Genomic DNA, 20,219 nt, shown 5'->3' on the forward strand with positions numbered 1-20,219 from the left:
CTCAGGGATTGTGCACATAAGGTATTACATCTCAAAAGCATGCCGCTGCAGTGAAAAAAGGACTTTAAATAAATAGGCTGGCACAATTCTGCCTTCAAAGGGACAGTCTATAAATTCACAAACAAGATTTACAGTGTAATTCAAGCCTGAATCAACACAGGACATACACTGTGTAACTGAGAAGGGGCACACCACGTGGTAGGGTGTTTATCGTGTGGGCAATATTGTAATGCAGAGGTTGTTTTGCAGGTACATCTTTTCCTTTTCTAATTACACTGATTGCCACCTCCCATTTACAATCACATACCTTCACTGAGTTTAACTGCAGTAATTGCTGCATGATAAATTTATATAAGGAAAATATTGAACGTCTGTTTAGTGCCTTATAATGTAATTTAGTGGCTGGGAAAAAAAATAAAATAAAATGGAAACTACAGCATCATGTGACTTGATCAGCTCTGCATGGAACATGGCAAAGAAGCCTATACACTACATTCACAAGATCTCTGAGGTACAGTAGCTGCATCTGGGCTAGAAGAACATCTGTAAATGCACATGCTAACGTGTAGTTTACGGCCACATCTACTTATGTTAGTTTACTAAATTCTGCAGATAATATTTTCGGCTTCTCAGCTGATTGTCAATGGTATAAAACTAATTCCTAGGAAAGGGCAGATAGTGTGTTACTTTGGGAGCAATAAAGCCCTGAAGTGATAGTCCCTGTGACATCACCCAAAGATGTAATTTGCTCCAGGAGCTGCTGCTTCTCCACCCAAAAATTCAGCAACACAATCTACTAGGAATAAAATTGTGTTTTGTTTTGTTTTGTTTTTTTCCTATTAAAGAAAAAAATAGTTAAAATTACAACTAATACAGGATATCATTACCCACTTAATTCCAAACATCACTGTAGCTTTATAGGGGGTTAGGACCCAGAGCAATGTAGTGCCAGCTGGGAAAACAAGCACAGAATGAGCCCCCTCCACTGAGTTAAGCTGTGTCTGTGTTTCAGCACCCGCATGTGTTGTTGTTACATGACGGGCAGAAGTCCTGGCTCAAGTTACCCACCCTCAGAGCTGTCCCTGACTTTCAGAGGTCAAGATCATGTTACCTGTCATCTTCTCCTACACAAGCAAAGGAAACGTGTTCTCTCCGGCTGCTTTCATCTCTGCCTACAGAGTGGTTGCTTGACAAGTAAGGCTGTATTAAGGATATGATCTGCTAACCAAAGACATGGCAAAATCAAATGTTACACTCCACAAGCTGAACTGGAGTTGCATCTAATCAATCCTGTTCAAAACCAGAACAGAACCACACGACCAAGTGTTCAGGCAGGTGGAAGAAAAAGGCGCACAGTTACATCTGTCCCTCGGAAATATTTTCTGCAGTTTTAGCTGGTACTGGTTGATTTCTGACCGGGGTTGTTTTGGGAGAGCAATCCTCCTCTCACTTCTCTAAGAGGCAATGTTATAAATTATCATCGGCTGCTAACTGAAAAGGAGGGATTATGGACAAGTGCTTGAAGAGGTGTACTACTGAGAACTGCAGCTCCTCGGCTCCATTCCCTGCTCAGCTCTGCATCTTAACACTTTGGGCAAATAACTTTAACCCTTCCACACCTTGGATGACAAACCTGTGAAGAAGTTGCTCCAGTCTGAGTGCTGGGTTTAAATATGTTATTTTTAAAGAGCTTTGAGATTCCCAGGCATGCCTGACTCTAGATGGACAGATATTTTCTGGGCCGATTCACAGACTGTGAAGTATCCAGGAAAAGAGCAATTGCTGAAGAGCCAGTGAAGCCTGGCCATGCTGGGAGCTCCTGCCATACAGTTTGTTCTTTCAGTTCACCTCCCCAAATACACAGAAGGTGTCACACATCCTCATAGCTGTTCCTGTGCTCTTGCTCTCCCAAAACAAAACTGATCTCAGCGAGCGCATGGCTGCCTCAGGGTGACCCAGACAGGCCTGTGGCAAGGGCCAAAGCTGTTACGATTTCTCCCAAAATGTTCATTCCTGCCCCTCCTGTAAATGAGGGTAGGAGCAGTCTATAGGCCATGCAATGTAGCTCCTCGGGACTCTACAGTTTCTCTCTGTGAACAACTTTGTGTCCAAATTACTCTTCCTTGTCAATTCAGCTTGCAGAAGTGCTACCCTGTACTGCCTTCAACCTGTTTTTAAGAAGGCAGTTCACTCCCGTCCTGAAATGGGGGAGTGTGGCTGTGCTGCTGGGCAGAACCCCCAGCCCCATGGGCCTCCCAGCAGGCTGGGAGGGCTGGGCACAGGGCAGTGCAGTTCTCTCCATCTCAGACAGAAGGATCCTGATTTACACAATCACAGACAAAAGCACAATCAACCCTGCTCTGATTAATTGCACCGGAAATGGTAAGGGAGCTATCAGTGCAGCGCCAAGAGAGCTTAAAACTAATATAACTCACAGAGAGGGGGAGAGAGGCTGCGTCTTTGGAAGCACTTTTGTAAGACAAAAGAGGAATCTAGCAAAAGTTTTACTCTCCTCTCCCCACTCCCCCAGCCTGCGCAGTGAAACTGGAGTTCCCTGCCTTCCTCTCTCTGCATAAAAAGTTGCCCGCTCGCCTCCCTAGGCTGAACAGCTGGGACCATCCTGCTATCACATCCCTCCTTCTCCTTGCCACGTTAAAATTAGCACCACCACAACCAGGCAGCAGTGGAGGAAATACTCACCCACCGCTTGCTGGAGTGGCGCTTGGAGCTGCTGGTGCCACAGCACCTGCCTCCGAGCCGGGCAGCTCACGATACCCGCACCTTCCACAGGGCTGCTGCTCGCCCACCTGGCCAGGCAGAAGGGGCTCTGCAGAAATAGCAGAGCCCATCTGAGCAGAGGGAGATGATTCAACGAGGTATTTCAGTCGCGTTTTTACCAAGGCAGACAGACTCTCTTGAGAAGGTATTTTTAGTGGGCTGAGCCCCACGGTGCTGATCCACAGGCACAGAAACTGCCGGTGGAGGAAATCTGTGGAGTAAAACCACCCTGAGGGTGCAACCAGATGAGATGGCAAGTGCACGTCAGAGTACACTTTCTGTGAATTTGGGGCTCCAGCAACTTTCCAGACCACTTTTTCTCCAGCAAATTTCACAAGGAGTAATCAGTGGCACAAAATGTCCGTTCAGCCCTTCCTGGATCATCCTGACAAATGCCTCACTTCTGATTTAACAGCAAGTAGAAATAGACTAAGCCAGTACTGACACTGTCCTGCACGGTATAGAATCCTAGACCGGTTTGGGTTGAAAGGGATCTTGAAGATCATCTAGTCCCAACCCCCCTGCCACAGACAGGGAAAGGTACCCAGAAATTAAATTCATTTGGGATAAATCCCAAGAAAGAGCAACACACACACACACGCGCGCGCGCGTTATTTAACACAGGTTCATCAGGGATGCGTAAAACCTGAAATACTTTCATTAGGACTGGAAAAGAAAACACTATTAATCAGCTTCAGGCTTCTTATTACACAGCGGAAGAAAACTTCAGTAAGAAAAATTTTTAAACACACATAAACCCCCAGAATTATCCTTGGAAGAGTTAGCCATAAATATGAGGAAGTGGGAAAAAAGGCAAATGAAAGGGGTTGGGGGGTGGATTATTATTATTTTTTAATTTGCATTCAACAGGAGAAAGATTTATGCATGAGATGCAAATTGCTATGTGTTATTTACACATCTGAAGAAAAACAAATCTTGAATGTAAATGCTTAAAGGGCATATTTTTAAATATGAAAGTGGTAAAATTATTATAATGTTTATAACTCCCACACTGCTAAAAAGACATTAAATTGGGGAAAAATGAGCCCTTTTATTTAAATTACAGAGTCCTCACCAAATATTAGGGCAGAAATCAAGTATAAACATCTGTGTGTTTCCATTCTTGAGAATCTTTTAGAGCCATTTGTTCACCTTGAAGTAGGGCCTACCCAGAACCTCCCAGTGGGTTACCAACCACAGAGGGCAACCACCAGTGACAACATTTCTATTTCCACTGTGGAATACATATGTCTTTAGCATATGAAGAGACAGAAATGCCCTGACAAAAACAAATCCGTTCCATAAGCAGTCTAGCTTGGGTGGTGAGATATATACAGCTTGCAGTTAATTATGGCTAAGAAAGAGCCATGCAGCAAGAGAACAAACCAAACTGAAAGACTGGGAAGAAAGGATTAAGAATGAGAACAAAATGAGATGAGAGCAAGAGATGTCTCCTAGAAGATTCAGCATTGCTTAGCTGATCTGTATCCACTCAACTGTGAATTTTCCAGTTCTCTCTGAAAAATTTAACAGATCACTGTTATCCTAACGCTGCTCAGTCTTTCATGTATTCACTTCTGGAGGGGAAAAGCTATTGTTCCTGGTTTTACCAGGAGAAAAACAAGGTAAAAAGACCTGGGTTATCTAACCCTATTTGCATGCTTGACTCCTGCCAGCTTCTAAAATCTTTGATTATCTGCACCTCAAACTCATTAGAAAGCAAAGGTTCTTAGGTGTCTTAATGTCCTTACCACTTTTGGAAAAAACAACCTGCATCACTGCAGACCTGCAGGGCCAATAGCGATGAGACTAGACTCTATAAAATAAAAAATAATAATAGAATTAACACTTCAGCTTGTTTTTGACATTGTCAGAATTGGATGTGGGGCTACTATTTTCCTTCAAATGTCCTGTGTGGGAGGACCTTAGAGTCATTTTTCTTTCCTCACAATTCTTCTCCCCAGTGACAATGCTACAAGACCTGAGCCACCAAAACCACAATTCTCATAACTGAGAGACGAGACTGCCTGCGGCAATTGCCTCTAGGTTCCTCAGCTCATGGCCCTGCATTCACACAGTACAAATTCAGTGAGAGTCCGGGCTGTGTCCAGGAGGAAAAGGAGCCTTATGAGCATACATTTCAGAACCAAAATCAAATATTCCACCTATAACACCGAAAAAATGGTGGAGTGCCTAGAGAGGCAGTGACAGACATTCCCTACCAATTTAATCAGACCAGGGAATTTCTAGTCTATGAGCTGTCAAAATGAAAGAAAAAACAGCCATTAGTCAAGACCACTTGTTTTTTTAAATGTTAGTTCATAAGTACATTAAAAACAAGGGAGGAGGCATCCACTTTTCCAGCCAAAGACTCAGGACAGGTTTTTGTGGTTGTGGTTTTTATGGTTATCCACATGGTTAATTCACATCAGGTTTTTGTTGATATTTTAATATTTATGTCCAGATGCCACTGTAAGCATCCAGATGTTTTTACACAGACATCAAAAATGTTTGCATAGCAATTACCAAAAGAAAGTTTGAGGCACTTTCAAATAGCTGAGAATGACAAAAGATGAAGTGGTTTCTGTTACTGGAAGATTTCATTCCCTCTCTCCCTCCCCCCCTTTTTATTTTGCTTTTTGCATTACCTTATAGATCATTGGTTAGCCTATTAAGAGTGAAACCCAGTCCACCTGCTTTGACTGCCCTGTTTAGGGAGTGCACTACCTTGGAAAATTTTAGATTTTGGGTGCTAGATGATGACTATATTTAAAATAAATAAATAAATAAAGGAAATAAGGAGATACATTTGCAAGTCTCCAGAGGATTATCTATTCACATAACCTACAGATCCTTTCTGTCACCACTGACCATATGAAAGTCTAGGTAGTCCTGAGGTTTAAGCCACAAATATTCATCTGTTACTGAGAGCACAGTGAAGGAATAGGAGCTGTTATGTGACTGGTGCTCTTGGGATCATTCCTGAAGCAGTGGGGCTCTGCCTTCTCACCTGGTGTCACAGCGCAATCCCTCAGGAGATTCTGCAGACACCCTTGGGGAACAAGGCAGGCGGAGGGCAAGCTGTCTGTCCATCCTGACTTCAACTGCACAAGAACGCTGCCACAGAGATAAGAGCCTATTTCATCCCAGCAGCAGCTTCTAAGCACGGGTACACAACTAAAATGGAGCACTAGGGAATGAGCTCATTAGGGAATGAGCTAGCACATGCAAGTGTCTGCAGGGAAAAGGCTCATGGGCAGTCAGTGGGCTGGAGTGCAGATAGAGCTTCCAGGTGAGATGGAGCCAGTCTGAGAGGGAGTTAAGTGGACTTGAACTCATCACAAGTTATCAGTGCTCTGGCAATTAAGAGACGCCTCATGCTTTCCTGGTTTTTTTGTGTGTTCTTTTGGGAAAAAATAAATAAACAAAAACAAACAAACAAACAAACAAAAAACACAACACAACTGAAAACAAACATAACTTGCCAAGAATAGAAAAAAAAAAAAAAAAAAGAAACAAAGCCTTTCTTAATTTTGATAATTATATGGTCAGAACAACCCAGTGAAGAAAAAAAAAAAAAAAAAAAAAAAAAGAGAGATTGGATAAGATTGAGAAGGTGACAGAGAGGTCATTTGCTTAGCACCAACGTTCAAAGTGACAGTCTAGCTGAGAACTCCAGTTCTTTCTGGGAAAGAAAATAGGCACTCTCGTTCTTTGCACACCCAGAGTGTTTGCTACAATAAATATTTTGGCCCCATAAATAATTAGTGAGAGTTTCATCAGTGAGTTCAGTGGGGCCAAGATTTCCCTTTGGCTGGGAGAGGAGCAGCCATCCAACATGCTCCTGTGAACACAGTTTGCCTGTAGAGCTCTGCAGAAAGAGAGCTGGACAGTAAACACAACTGCACAAGCCATATTTGTATTTAGTCAGCTACAAGTGAAATTACACTGTAATGTACTTAAGAAAGGATTTTCTACGGGGAAACAAATATTAAAGTGCGAGAGAGTTTGTCAATATTTTCTGTTAATTGACTAAGGGTTGGAAGTGTGTATCTCCACTCCGGGCAGCAGTGTCAAGTAGAGATAGCCAACTGCTTTAAGCTGGCTTGGGTGCCAGAAGAAAGATATCTGCAGCAGTGCTATTTCAAACTACCACTCAGTTAAAACTGGTTCAGTCATCTCCCTCAGTTACTCTGTAACGTGCAGTATATTCTGAAGCTATGATCTGAAGAGAAATCACAGAGAGGCAACAGCTGGGAGAACATAAAATAAATTTAAAATAACTTATCAGAAAAATAAATCAGAACTTGCCAGAGAAGTTATTTCCTAGGCACATCTCAACTCAACTTTTTAGCACAACAAATGTGTAAAAGAAGAAAAGAAGAAAAAAAAAACCATCTGATTAGCAACATGAAATTCACGTAGCCATTACTCAGCACTGTTACTGTCAAACATCTTCAAGAGTCCATAAAATCAAACACAAAGATCCTCCAAATGCAATCTGCAACCAGCAACCACATTGAAAAGAAAACCAAACAGACTAACATCTGAAAACTGTAGGTGAGATCTTCTGGTGCTGCAAATCATTATGGTTTCCTTTTCTCGAGTGAAACACCACTCACATATATCAGCTCAGAAAAAGCTATAGAGATTTGCACCAGACATATCCCACTGTAGAAAAGGAAGCTCCTCAGCCCAGACCACGAACCTTCTGAAAGTGGTGATTCTCAGGCAAAGCCAGGTATCTTACCCAAATCTATGGCCTGCATCTTGCAAACACACCCATTCCCCTGGAAGCTGTGCTTACCGTAGCCACTGCCAATGCTGTCCATGAAACGCCATTTTATGATTCTCGGCAACAGAGCCCATAATTATGCCCTTCACCTTTTGTTGCTTGGCATTTGCTGATGATTAGTCCAGAGTCAACAGGACAATTTTTTCCCATTGCACCAGATCATATCTAGGCACATTTTTGTCTCTGTTTATTACAATTATTTTTTTATTATTCCTTGAAACACCAGGCTTTGATCACTGTCAGGGACCGATTAATGAGAAAGATGGAATTTCCATATCCTCTGAGAATGCAATCTTTATAACTCCTTTTCAATGGTGTCATCTGCTTGTATCCTACTTTAAGGGCCTTTTTCAGTAGTGGTCAAGGGATACAGTCCTTGAAATCTGTAGTTGTCATATGGGAACGAAGACAAATATTTATGTGGTCATATATGGCTCACCTAACCACTTTTTCTCAACCTACCATGGCAAGCAGTGTTTGACAAAGGCCCAAAATGATGAACATGTGCACATGCAGAAAGCTTACAAAATCATGGGAAGGATTCATTTAGAAAAGCTCTCTTCCTTTAGTTTATCATGTTCCTGATAACAAACATTTTTTAGCAACAGAAAATAAGTATTGCTGGAGCACAACTTCACAACTGAAATGACTGGAGATGCCTTAAATAAAGGACACCGAAGACACACAGGCTCATCTGCCTTTATGAATAAGGATTACCCTGACTCTTCTTCCCCTTTGACTTTTCCACTCCTGATAGGGTGGGTGATAATAAGAGGCAGAGGTACATATGGCCTATAGTGATAAAGCTGCCTGTAGAGTCACATGAAGGGGGGGGGGGGGGTTGTCACATCTCTAGGTTACAGCTGAGGTCTTTTTTGATCACAAAGTCCAATGGGAAGAATCAATCCTGCCTGTTTCACAGCACTGGAGTCTCTCTTCTGTGCTGTGACCCTCAGGACGAATTCAGCTGTGTCTAGCACTTGGGGCCATGGTGCAGGAGAGGGACCACAGCACAGTCCTGTGCAAACTCCTGAGGTACAGACTGGGCCACAGCACATCAACAGGAAAAGAACTGGAAAGGGGCTGCACAGCCTTCTGTTCCAGTTCCACATGCTTATTTTCTTATAGGTACCAAAAGACATTTAAAAACTTTAAAACAGAAAAAAAAAAAAAAAAAAAAGAAAAGGATAAAAAATATCTTTAATTGCAGACAGTGGCATAAAACCTGGGGCATGCCATCAGCCTTTTTCTACCAGGTAGTAACTTAACTGGCTGTTTTAAAAACCTGCTGCCTTGCCCTGTTAGACTCAATACATGTCACATGATTAATGTGCCCATGTCTTATTAACTGCTGTGTTACAGGAGCTGCTGTATTCTCAAACACACACGCACACACACACTTCTCATTCTGAAAACCCAGCTGAAATCACGCTTCTTTGACTGGAGGGTACTGCACCTTCTGACAAAACATCATAAAGAGTGAAGAATTACTGTTTTTCAGTGATCTAGCCCATAAATCAATCCTCTCATTTTGCTGCAAGGATGGTATGGGATTCCACAAGTGCTCCCTGAATTCATATTCAAAAGACAGGTTGTGTCCTCACAAAAAAAAAAGGGAGAGGGAGAGGGAAAGGGAGAGGGACAGGGAGAGGGAAAGACTAGGAATGGCTGAATCATTCTAGAGCCTGATTGATCTTATCTGGACCTCCCTTGCTGCAACAACAATTTGAGCCTGTAGAAAATTGCCACCTTATCTGATGGGTGGTCCTACCAACTGCTATGTTATCAGAGCCCAGCTGCACGAGGAAAACAGCATGTGGCATGACCTTGGTATGTCAGCGCCTGACCTCAGTATCTAATCAGTCAGATGTCTCACCAAGGCTGTCTCAGGATGCTGTACATGCCCCCTCTGGCACCAAGTCATTCAAAAGATGTTTGCTTCATGCTCATGTTAGCCCACCAGCACACACACAGTACATCCTAGTGCATCACCACCCTGACTGCTAGTGCTGTGACACTTGAGGCTTAAGGTGCTTTTCTGCAAAGATTTGATCAGCCTTTCTCCTAAAAGCTTGCTTTGCAAGACTGTAACCCAGACAGAAACAGTTCAGCTTCCAAATTTGGCCTCCAAATTCATTTCATTGGTTCAATGTTTTATGCAGGCTATACAGCATGTCTGTCAGTGTAGTTAATGTACCTATAGAGCACCATAACATAGATATTGCCTCATATCCAGTAAAAGGAAGAACATGGGTGTTGCTCATACAAACAGGGTGAGGGTTTAATCCCAACTCTTATGCCTATTAGCTGTGTGACTGGGGGAAAACCACTCCACCTCTCTGCTCTGGCTGGAGGAGAGCCTGGGACTCTGCCATCCCCATCTCTCTTGCCTGCTTGATCCTTTTCAGAGGTTGAGGATGCCCAAGAAAATTCCTTTTGGAAGAGCACAGTCATTTCTGTAGCTTTGTGCTGCCTAGTTCAACAAGTGTGGTACAAATATCATGCTGAAAGAGAAGCCTAGGTTCAAACCACCTGATATCATTAGGCAAGCAAGAAAAAAGGTTGCAAGATGCAAAACCCAAAGCACAGAGAAATTAACAATCCAGGGAAGATCAGAGTGCTCTTTCGTGTCATCTCTGAAAGGAAGATGTAGATTTTCTGTTTCAATATTATGGCTTTTAATTCCTTTATATGGGTACATTTATTATACAGAATTTTTAGAGGGCTGAATTTAGAATTAGAATCAAAGGTTTTGATTCTGCTACGCAAAAAGCCTTTGATATGATTCCAATTTCCTTTTCTCTTTTTTTTTTTTTTTTCTTCTCTTTTTTTCCTTCTGGAAATAACTACATCTTTGTTTGTTTATTCTGTTTAACAGAAAATCTTCTGTAATTTCAGAATTTCTCAGAAAACATCAACTTAATTTCCCAGCCAGCTCTGTCCATCACTTCTGCTGCATGCAGTGACTGTTAAAAGGGGTCTTTGACATGCTCTTCACACACTGTAACCATGCACAAATTCTAGCATATCCATCCACAGGAAGTGTCAGAAAAGGATGGAAGTTCATTGCAGAAGATGACTGTCACAAGGTCTCATCTGGGAGTGAATTTATCTATGCAGTGAGTAGGGGCTATGGCAGGAGAGCCCATGCAATGGCAATTATGAGGCAAATCAATGAAGCAGTGCATTTCTTGGGCAAGTCTTTTTTTGTTGTTACTGTTCCAAAATGCCAAAACATTGAATTTCATGGTGCCTGTGACAACCCTCTTGCATTAAGAACTTGGAGACCTACATAAGCCTAGAATTTTAGTCCTTGAAGGAGTTGCAAAGTCTATTTTTAATGCTGGTTTTATTTCCCTGCCCCACACCCCTTAAGTAACAATAATCATAATAGGAAGAAGAAGAAGACAAAGAAGAGTTTGTGTATTTTTGTTCAATTTTCATTCACAAGATGCTCTGCTTCCTCCTATTGAACTGTGGCTGCTCAGAGTCAGCGGACTTGCTCTCTCCTAAAGCCAGTTCTAAACACTGTTAAAGGAAGGCAGATGCAAGGGAATCATTACTGTATTTATTTAATTTCCCAAATAAATAATATTTAACATGTGTATGTTTGGGCTCTGGCTGCCCACAGGAAGGAACCGGGTGTGACAATACTTGTAGCTTGGAATAGCAAACCTGTTGAGGAGGATTGCCTGCTGCCGACTGACCGCCTGCACACAGAGCTCACCCCTGGGCAGCATTCCTGCACTTGTGGGGACGTCGCAGCAAATTCCAATCCAAATAAAGCTGCGGAAGAGCAGATAAACAATTGCAACTCCACACACACAGATGCATATACACAAAAATGTCCCCTTATCAAGGCCAAGATAATAAACATGAGAATGCAGCCAAGTACATCTTAGTTGTGTGACAATACATAACAGATTGCCTAGCTTATTATTTGGGAGAAGAAGAACATACAATTAAATAAAACTTGTTATTAAAAGTACCCCCCTGAAAATAGATGTCAAACCCTGACTAGACAAATGTGGTATTTCAGGTGGAAAATTGAATGGACTTAATAGGAGTAATACAAATGGTTGGTCTTGGAAGAGCTTATAAACTGCAAATATTGCTCACTGCAGATGCTAACACAATGATGAATATATCAAAATATTAGTATCAAAAGATTGCTGGAATATATTTGCAATGTTGCGTAAAGCGTGAAGGGAGGTAGCTGTCCTTCCCCTGCCTTTACATTAATCTCTGGGTACTGGCTGATAGCAGGGGCCACAAGCACTATAATTAGATTTTGGAAATGTATATAGAGAGTAGGAAATGGAATAATTAAGGTAAGCTATCAGATGCCTGTCCTCATCCTTTTTAAACAAGCCAGAAATATACCCTGCACTCGTTCAGCATGCAACCTTCAAGGGGAAAGGTGTCAGACACTGTAATTGGTAGAACTTGAATGCTGCTATACTGGTGTCCCTTTTTTAAGGAAACCTATTTTCCACACCAAAATTGATCCGGCAAGGTTGTTATCTCATAATGCACACCTAGAGAGGCACTGCAAGGCCTCAGGGTAGAGAATAGCAAGGCACTTAACAGCCTTGGCTGTGCAGCCTGCAGTGCTGCGCCCTGTCTTGGGGAACTTACCGCCAAGGCACACGCTACATGGTAAAATATATGCATATGTATGTGGAGAGTTTGGCTTTTGCCTTAAAATATAGGGGTGAGGCAGTGAAAAGGTGCTAATGATACAGCATCCAGCCGAGTCTGACAGCCAAACGGGATGTGCATTTGCTTCTCCCTCTGGGGGTGTTCACAGGCAGGACAGCCTCTGCCCTCCCACCAGCCTGGCACCTCTGAAGGGCATAATGGCTTTTATTTAATTACCCTTTCCTCCTTAAGCAACTGAGAAGAGCCAGAGAACTTAAACAAATATACAAAAAAAATATATATATATATTGGTGTGGAAAATTATTTGACATCATTCTTAAATATTTAAAGGACACTGTCTGCTGGTTTGGAAATCCAGTGAATAATTTAGTACTGTTTGACAGAATATCTTTGGGTCAATTATTCAGTAAGTGGATTAATACATTCTGACTAAAACAAAGCACATTGGGTTTTGGCGGGCATATCTCGTTACATCACATATTCCATGTCACATTACATTGCAGAGAATGCCAGCACAATCAAATGGTGCAACTTGACTTAAACAATGCAATCAGAATAATTTCCAAATATTTTTCAAAAGCTTCCTGTTCTTGACTGTTTCTCTACCTGGTCTGTCTATATTTATCTGTCTAAAAAGGAAAATAACACAGCCAGAGATCTGATCAACTTCTAAAAAAAAAGTCCAGATAGAAACTGCCAGCAACTCTTGACCTCATTATAACCCTAAGTATCTTATCTATACCAAACACTTTAATTTTAGAATAGCATCTTTAAAGCCCCAGGGGAAGAGAGAGAGCATCTCTTGATGCTTGACAGCAATTCTCTAACACTGACATGGTCCAAAAGAGATATTCTTATCAAATCCTTCTGAAGAAAGCAGCTGTAATATAGGATCTCAAGGGCAATGGGGATACAATACAGGTTAAAAAAGGAAGGATCCTTGGGATTTCAAGAGATATGTAGAAGCCTTCAGAGGCAGCAGCTGTCTCACACCAGAAGGAGTTTTACAGATAAAACTCGAATGGAGGTTCCTGCTAATGTTTCAGATCACCGACAGTCACACCTCCCTCTCCTGTCCTCCTACTTTCCATTCTTCCCCAACATGCTGTTAAGAAACAGGTGGGACTTCTTTCCAAAGCCCTGGACTGTAAGAGGGTGGTAGGATGTAGGGGAGAGAAGGAAAAGGGGAGGGGGGAGCTGTTATAATTTTAGTAAAACTAATTAAAAGTAGAAAATTCTATTTAGTTGAGAATTTTCAGATTGTACTTCTACTGGAACAGGATAAAAAAAAAAGTCAATAATCTCATAACTTTACTGTGAAAGAAAATATTCCGAAACCAATTCTATGTTTATGCATTTTTTATAATTATAGCATGAATATTGCAAGACAGTGTAAAACCCAAAATCATGCTGTGGAGGACAAATACTCAATTTTATGGGAGTGATCTGAGTATAACATGATATTTACATCATTAAAGTGAAATATTTCAGCAAAAAGTTTTCCTTCACTGCAGTCAGCATTTTCTGATCAAAATCTTTTACCAGCTCAAAATTATGAAGACAGATATGCAAATTGCATCTGAAGGCCTGAGCAAAATCAGAATAAAAAGCACAAGAAAAATGAAAGACGCCTCTTCCTCTACTCTCATAACAGAGATGCTAAGGCCTTTCTTATACTGTATGAAATTGCAGATCCTCTGAAATGAAGAGAGTTGCACCCTTGTACCCTTGCTGCAAGCCAGAAGAAAATTTAATTCTCCAGCCGGGTTAAACAAAATTCTCCATGCGGCACTTCTAGGATGTCTTTGTCATCCTAGGATATGCTTTGTCCAGGAGCTGCTTTAGCACAGCAAACAGCACATCTGGGAAGAAAAGGTGAGTTTTCTGAACACTTATTAAGGATGACTCAAAAGGAAATTTTGTTACTATATGTGTGAATGGGAGCAGGGATGAGGTCAGGATAAAGCCCCAGAGAAGCTTGTAAGATTAATTGTGAGGAGTCCCAGGAGGCTTAGTTCAGACCAGCACAGAAAACTTCCCAAACTCACACACGGTTTTTCTAGGCTACCCAAACAGTTCCATTTCCCTTCCAGAGCTGCAGGAGGGTAAGTCATCATCATGTCTCCAACACAAGGCCTACAGTCCTGCCTGCAGTCCCGTGACTCAGAACCACCAAGGCCACAAGTACATTGGCCTGTTCCTGCTCTTCAGGACCAGAAGGAGGGTCAAATGCTACCAAAGAGGGGAAAACAAACAAACAAAAAATGACTGAAAAGACTAGAAAAGACAGGATATGAAAATGGGCAGACTCTTACTTGTATCAAATTTTCTTACCTTTTTTTGTGCTTTGTGATAGGGATCACAGTACAGCCCATGGCGATACTTCACACTTGTCTTTTCAGGTATTCAAAGGTTTTTTTCCCATTGTGTTGACTGGAAAGTGGAGGCAAAAGGAAAGGGATTGATGTAAGAGCTTAGTGGTTAGCAGCACCAACCTGCACAGTTGTGCACGTCAGCACTGCTGGGTTGCAGTGCCTCCACCAAACAAACTTCCACCTGCCAGAACCCCCCGAGAGCTCCTTTGCAGTAAGGTAAGAAGCAGCAAGCACTGACGAAAAGGTACAGCCCAAGTTCCCCTTTAAACTGTTCAGTAATAAATATTAATATTAAAACCCCCGTAACCACCTAAAAATGCATCACATCAAGGCCCCTATCCTTGACTTTTATGCACATAACTTTGCTCTGAGTCAGCCTCATTAAGCCTAGCTGAATAATTCGAATTCTCAAGTGTTTGGAGGGGTGAGGAATGAATAAACAAAGCAGGAAGCTCACAGATCCTCCTCACATTTTTAAAACATGTACTTTGAAAGAGATATTACAAAAAAAAAAATATTTTAAAGACAATAATGCAATAGACTGAGATGAGAAAATCTACTCTACAAGAGCCTCCGACTTGTGTTGCCAGCCACCTCGCTTGATATGGGGCTGCTGCAGTATAGGGAAATGTAGCTGAACAAATTAGTTTGAAATTTCCTAAATTCCGTCACGTCACACTGAAAGGAGATAGCAAGCCATTTTTCACAGAGGGTTAAATATATATACACATATAAATGTATACATGTATATACATATATATATTTGGAGCCTTCTACAGGCATAGCGAGGACACAGCCAAGCACCTTGAGTTGTGCCGGTCCCAGGGCAATGCCACCAGCAGGTGTCATTGCGAGGTAGCACTGAGGGCACAGGAGTGTGTTTTGTTCCCCTTAGCCCTGATGGAAGGAAACAGGCTGGAGGTGGGAGATGAAGGGGAGAAGAGGGGACAGAGCCCAGGGGTTTTGTGCGAGGTCTGTTGTATTGTCCAGGGGTGTTTTCAGCAGGGCAAGAAGTAAACTGCATCATTAAGTGCACCAAAAGAAAACCTAAAGAATTAATCTTGATATTGCCCCAAAGTGAATGCTTGTTGATGTTTGGCCATGGGGAAAAAAAGGGGGGGGGGGGAGAGGAGGGAGGCGGAGATGGAGCATTACCAAAAGAAAACAAGAGCGTGCATGTAAACATTATTCCAGGGTTTTTGAAAGCCTTGCAGGTAATGATTTGTTTGCCAGAAGCACGGGCAGCCTCCTGCCATTTCATACACAGAGCACTATCCCTTTGCAAGGACAGAAGAATCAAGGGATGAAAGACTGGAGTCAAAAATAAAAGTGGCCGGTTAGATGACTAATTCAAGATATGAAAAATGCCTGCCTTGACTAATAGCATTAGTTTAAAAACTATGGGGTTTTAGAGTTTATTACTTTAAAAGTGTCTGAATATCTAAGCTGGAAAGCACAGTGATGAGCCCAACTATTTCCTTTCACTGATGCAGGGAGAACTAGCAGAGACTATGCCTAACCTCTTGAACAGCAGTAGGAAATGGCCTCTCAATGCTATGAGCTTCGTGCTCTTCTGTTCCTAACCTACAGGACATCAGTTAGAAAGATATCTAGTCCTGACAAAAGGCATTTCGATTCCACAGAAAATAAATAAGGGTTTTGTTTTCCCCCTCAATGTACCTGATTTTTTATCAAGACATTGTCCTGTTAGTAAGTGTATGTTTTCTGCCTTCCTGATTCAGGAAAGTACTTGAGTGCTTTTTCAAATAAGGGGAGGATATGAAGCACACATTGAGTTTTTTTTTCACAAACAGGAATCTCATTTCTCAACAAGCCCAACACCCTTTGTGTAGATGAGGTTCAACCTAGCAGGATCTGCTGAGATCAGGGGAATCAATTCCATCTTTCACTGGTACACAGGCAGAATTGGGGCTCCATGCTTAATGAAAGCAAAACAAATGCCGCTCTCTTTGGAAGCAAAGTTACACAGGAAAAACACTTAGGAAGAAACATTCCAATAAAAAATAACTGGGAAAGATCAAAGAAGCAGTCATGGCTTAACTGACACCTGTAACTTTATCTCTTTCTCTAGTTACAGAGGAAGGAGGATTACATGAATGGGGGCATACTCCCAGCGGGAGGAAATGTGGCATTTGACAGGTGCAAGAAGCCAGCGAGTTATGGGATATGTAGAACAGAAGAACCATCTATTTTCTTACAAACTGTTCAAGGCTCAGTCTGTAGAAAATCAGAAAGAGATTATTAAGATCGAAGTGAAAGACATGGATTTTTTTTTTTTTTTTTCAGGATGAGGGTAGAGAGGGAGAATATCAGTAAGGAAAAGAGCTGAGTTGGATCTGTAAATCCAAATTTGCATTCCAGTGCTATAAAAGCATGGTGGGACATTATGGCATCTCTTTAATCATGTAAATGAGCTCGAGGTTGAGTTCTACTCTTACAACCAGAAATGCCTGTAACATAACATCACGCATGTTCAGAACACCGCAGGCTGTCTAGTCTACTGGAGTCTGACTAAATAGACCAGTTTTCTTACTTGTCCTTAAATTTTATCATCTCTTCCATGGAGGAGGAAGAAACGGCCACTAATAAAAACACAGAATAGAAACAACTATACCGACAGCAACGTGAGGCTCTAACACAATACATAAATGTACAGCAATACCTCATGTCTCCAAGAGCTGTGTTGAGGAGCCTTGGCCAGGCTGGGGGCTGCACTGAGTTTGCCCCTGCTCTTGGTTTCAATCTGGCTGGTCTGTACTTGTGCTTCTGTTGTTCAAGTGAGAGCTTGTGATGGTATAAGCAGAAATATTTCATTATCTCTTCTGCCGTAGGCAACTGCAGCTGAGTGCAAGTATATTCCCATTAAGTCATGTGCATTAACTGTGTGCTACTAGTAGTGAAGTAGGAAACTACTACACTATCTCCAAATCATTTTATTTCTTTCTTCCCATCGTCCCCTTACTAGGAATGGATTGAAAGGGCAGCCTTTTTGCTTTTTTCTGCTTTGAAAGGGGAAGGAAATGGCAGCTTGAAGCTGAGAGTAAGATTTCCCCACAATATATAACCATACACTGCCTCTGATGTGAAAGGAACTACGCTGATTTATACCCACAAAGACTGCATCTCTCTAACGTACTACATATCCTATGCTAGTGCTGCACCAGGTACTCAGCTGAGGTATACAACAGCCTCATTTTCCAGTGCTCACAGTACTGTAGGGAAATGTTTTTTTAAAAAACAATAGAAGCAGACATTGTAATTCCATTGTCTTTCATTACGTGGCTCTCACAGTGAAGACAAAAGTAACACTCTCATCAATGTCAACAAGATCAGAATATGGCCCTCAGAGAATATTTCATATTGTTACATCTTTTCATGATTTCAACAAAATTTCATTCCTGGATAACAACCCCTGGTTTATGATAGGAAATAAGTGCTCTGTCACACCCCAATAATTAGAACATCACAGGCAGAATGTAAAACCAGGCAGTAAAATGACACTAAGTTTCTGGCAGAACTTGGAGCCACATATAAACCATAAACAAGATGATACGGACAAGACATAGTTGTACTCCTTCTTTTCAGGGAGTCTGATAATAGAAAGGTCAATGCCTCAGGATAAAACAAAATACTAAAGATAAGCTCATGTTGGAAAGCAGTTACATTTCCCTGCTTTATATTCAGACAGTAAAAATTTCAGCACAAGGAGCTTTGGCCATATGCCTCTCTAAGTATATCAGGAACTACTTAAAAGACACTGGGAGCTGAATAAATCTCAGTGAGGTGACTATCGCTGACCATATGTGATGAAGAAGGAAGAGTCTGCTGTGAAATGTGTTTTCTTTCCTTTTTTTTTTTTTTTTTTTTTTTTAGAAACAGAGATGAGCTTCTTGCTTTCAGCTTCTTGCTAAGCTAGAGACAATTTCTTAAGCAGAATTCTAAGAAAGGGGAAGGAGGAAAGGCAGGAAATATACCATGAACCACCCAGAGCAGATAAATATTCAGACCCTGAGCTGCAATGGAAACTGAGGTTTCCACCCATTGCAGCAGAAAATATGTTTCTCACATTGCACATCCATAAATCATTGTCTAGAAATAAAACTTTTAAAAAGTAAATTCAAAAACAATTTATGGCCTCCAGACAGGTTAAGTCAAAGTGATACTCATATACTCAAGCAGAGAAGTGTGTAGGTTTTATAAAAGATTAAAAATATATATTTTGCCGTGAAAATGAATTACTTGGTAATAAGATATGAAACCCATTGCAAACTGCTGATTTCAGTGTAGGTCTGAAGTGCTCAGAAGGCCAGGCAAAGTCCAGCTCTGGATTAAATGCATGTGTGGTCTCTGCCACTTTCTGGTGAGCAGGGGTCCACATCCTGAAATCACCAGTGGGTAAGCTCAGAGAGTCAAACCAAGGACCAAAGAGCCTCTGACTCACCCCTGCTCAGCACACTGCTATGACCATTCACCCATAGAGCAGCCAGGGTAAGGTTTGCTTGCTAACAGGACCCAGGAGAAAGTTTACAGCAAACGCATAATAGGAGCAACACATCAGATTGTGCTTTGGCACACGCAGCTTGCAGTGCCACCCTGCATTCCCCCATGGCAGCTCCAGTTCAGGAGTTATTACTAATATTAACTTTTTAACCTAGTTTCTTAAGGAAATGAGGCTTAGGCAATCATTTTGGCTGGCTGGTTTCCCTAATAATTTTGAACCTACTAACCAATTTCAGCCAAGTGGAATAGAGGGACAGAGCTCTCAAAGACAATAATGTTCCTACAAGTTTTGTAAAAACAGTTGTCGAGAGGGAAAAGGCAGAACAATGAAAAATTATTCCCTGCTAAGGGAAAGGTTGCAGTGTGAGGTCATCATTTATACAATCCACATGGAAAAAGTCTGCTACAAATGCTGTTGATACCAAAAGTTCAGTAGGCACTTACACTTCCAGAGACTCCAAAGTAAACTGGCCTGAAGATGCAAGCAACTGGCTTCAGGCAACCTGGCTTCATTAGTTTCAGAGCCTGCAGAAACTCTCATGTCCCATCTAAGCACAAGTGTCATGCTGACTCACACTGGAAATTCCCCATATGATACCATTCCTTGTGACATTTCCTATTGTCAGAAACTGAACTGGGTCCTGAAACTCTTCTCACAAGAAGCCAGCCACAAAGGATTTCTTTCAAACTACTGAGGCTGTGATTATTTTCCTTAATTACCGAAAGCTGGTTGTTAATTCTTCTGTTTTTCAGCCTACCTTCGGCTGTCTCTTTTTTATATCAGTCAATAGTTGCAACACATTCTAACACTGATACTATCAGCAACACCTTTGTAACATTCCCCTTGAATTCATTATCTACTTAGTGCAAGAATGATAATGACCCATATCTGCTATATCAAATGGATGGTGTGGGCCTCTGTGTATTCCTAGTGTGTGTAACCCATTGCTATGCATCCACCAGCACCTAAAACTCAGAAGAAAAATAAAAGAGCAGATCTGAAGACCTGAAGACCTGTATATGGGTGATGCCATGATTTATCTGGTGGATTCCACTGAGCTTGCTTACATTTTTCTCTTCTGAAGAGT

The 20,219-nt window shown here is 41.6% G+C and overlaps 1 long non-coding RNA gene across 1 annotated transcript in view; it reads right to left on the reverse strand.

Annotated features, from left to right (window-relative positions):
- The window catches only part of LOC116487430, a 30,717-nt gene extending 16,063 nt beyond the window's left edge, over positions 1-14,654 (reverse strand). Inside the window, exon 1 of the long non-coding RNA XR_004253084.1 lies at positions 14,570-14,654. This is a non-coding gene — a long non-coding RNA (uncharacterized LOC116487430). The remainder of the gene's footprint in view (positions 1-14,569) is intronic.
- Between the last annotated feature and the right edge of the window lie 5,565 nt (positions 14,655-20,219).

This window comes from Aythya fuligula, chromosome 3 (genome assembly GCF_009819795.1).
Source record: "Aythya fuligula isolate bAytFul2 chromosome 3, bAytFul2.pri, whole genome shotgun sequence".
In the NCBI taxonomy this organism is placed as follows: domain Eukaryota; kingdom Metazoa; phylum Chordata; class Aves; order Anseriformes; family Anatidae; genus Aythya; species Aythya fuligula.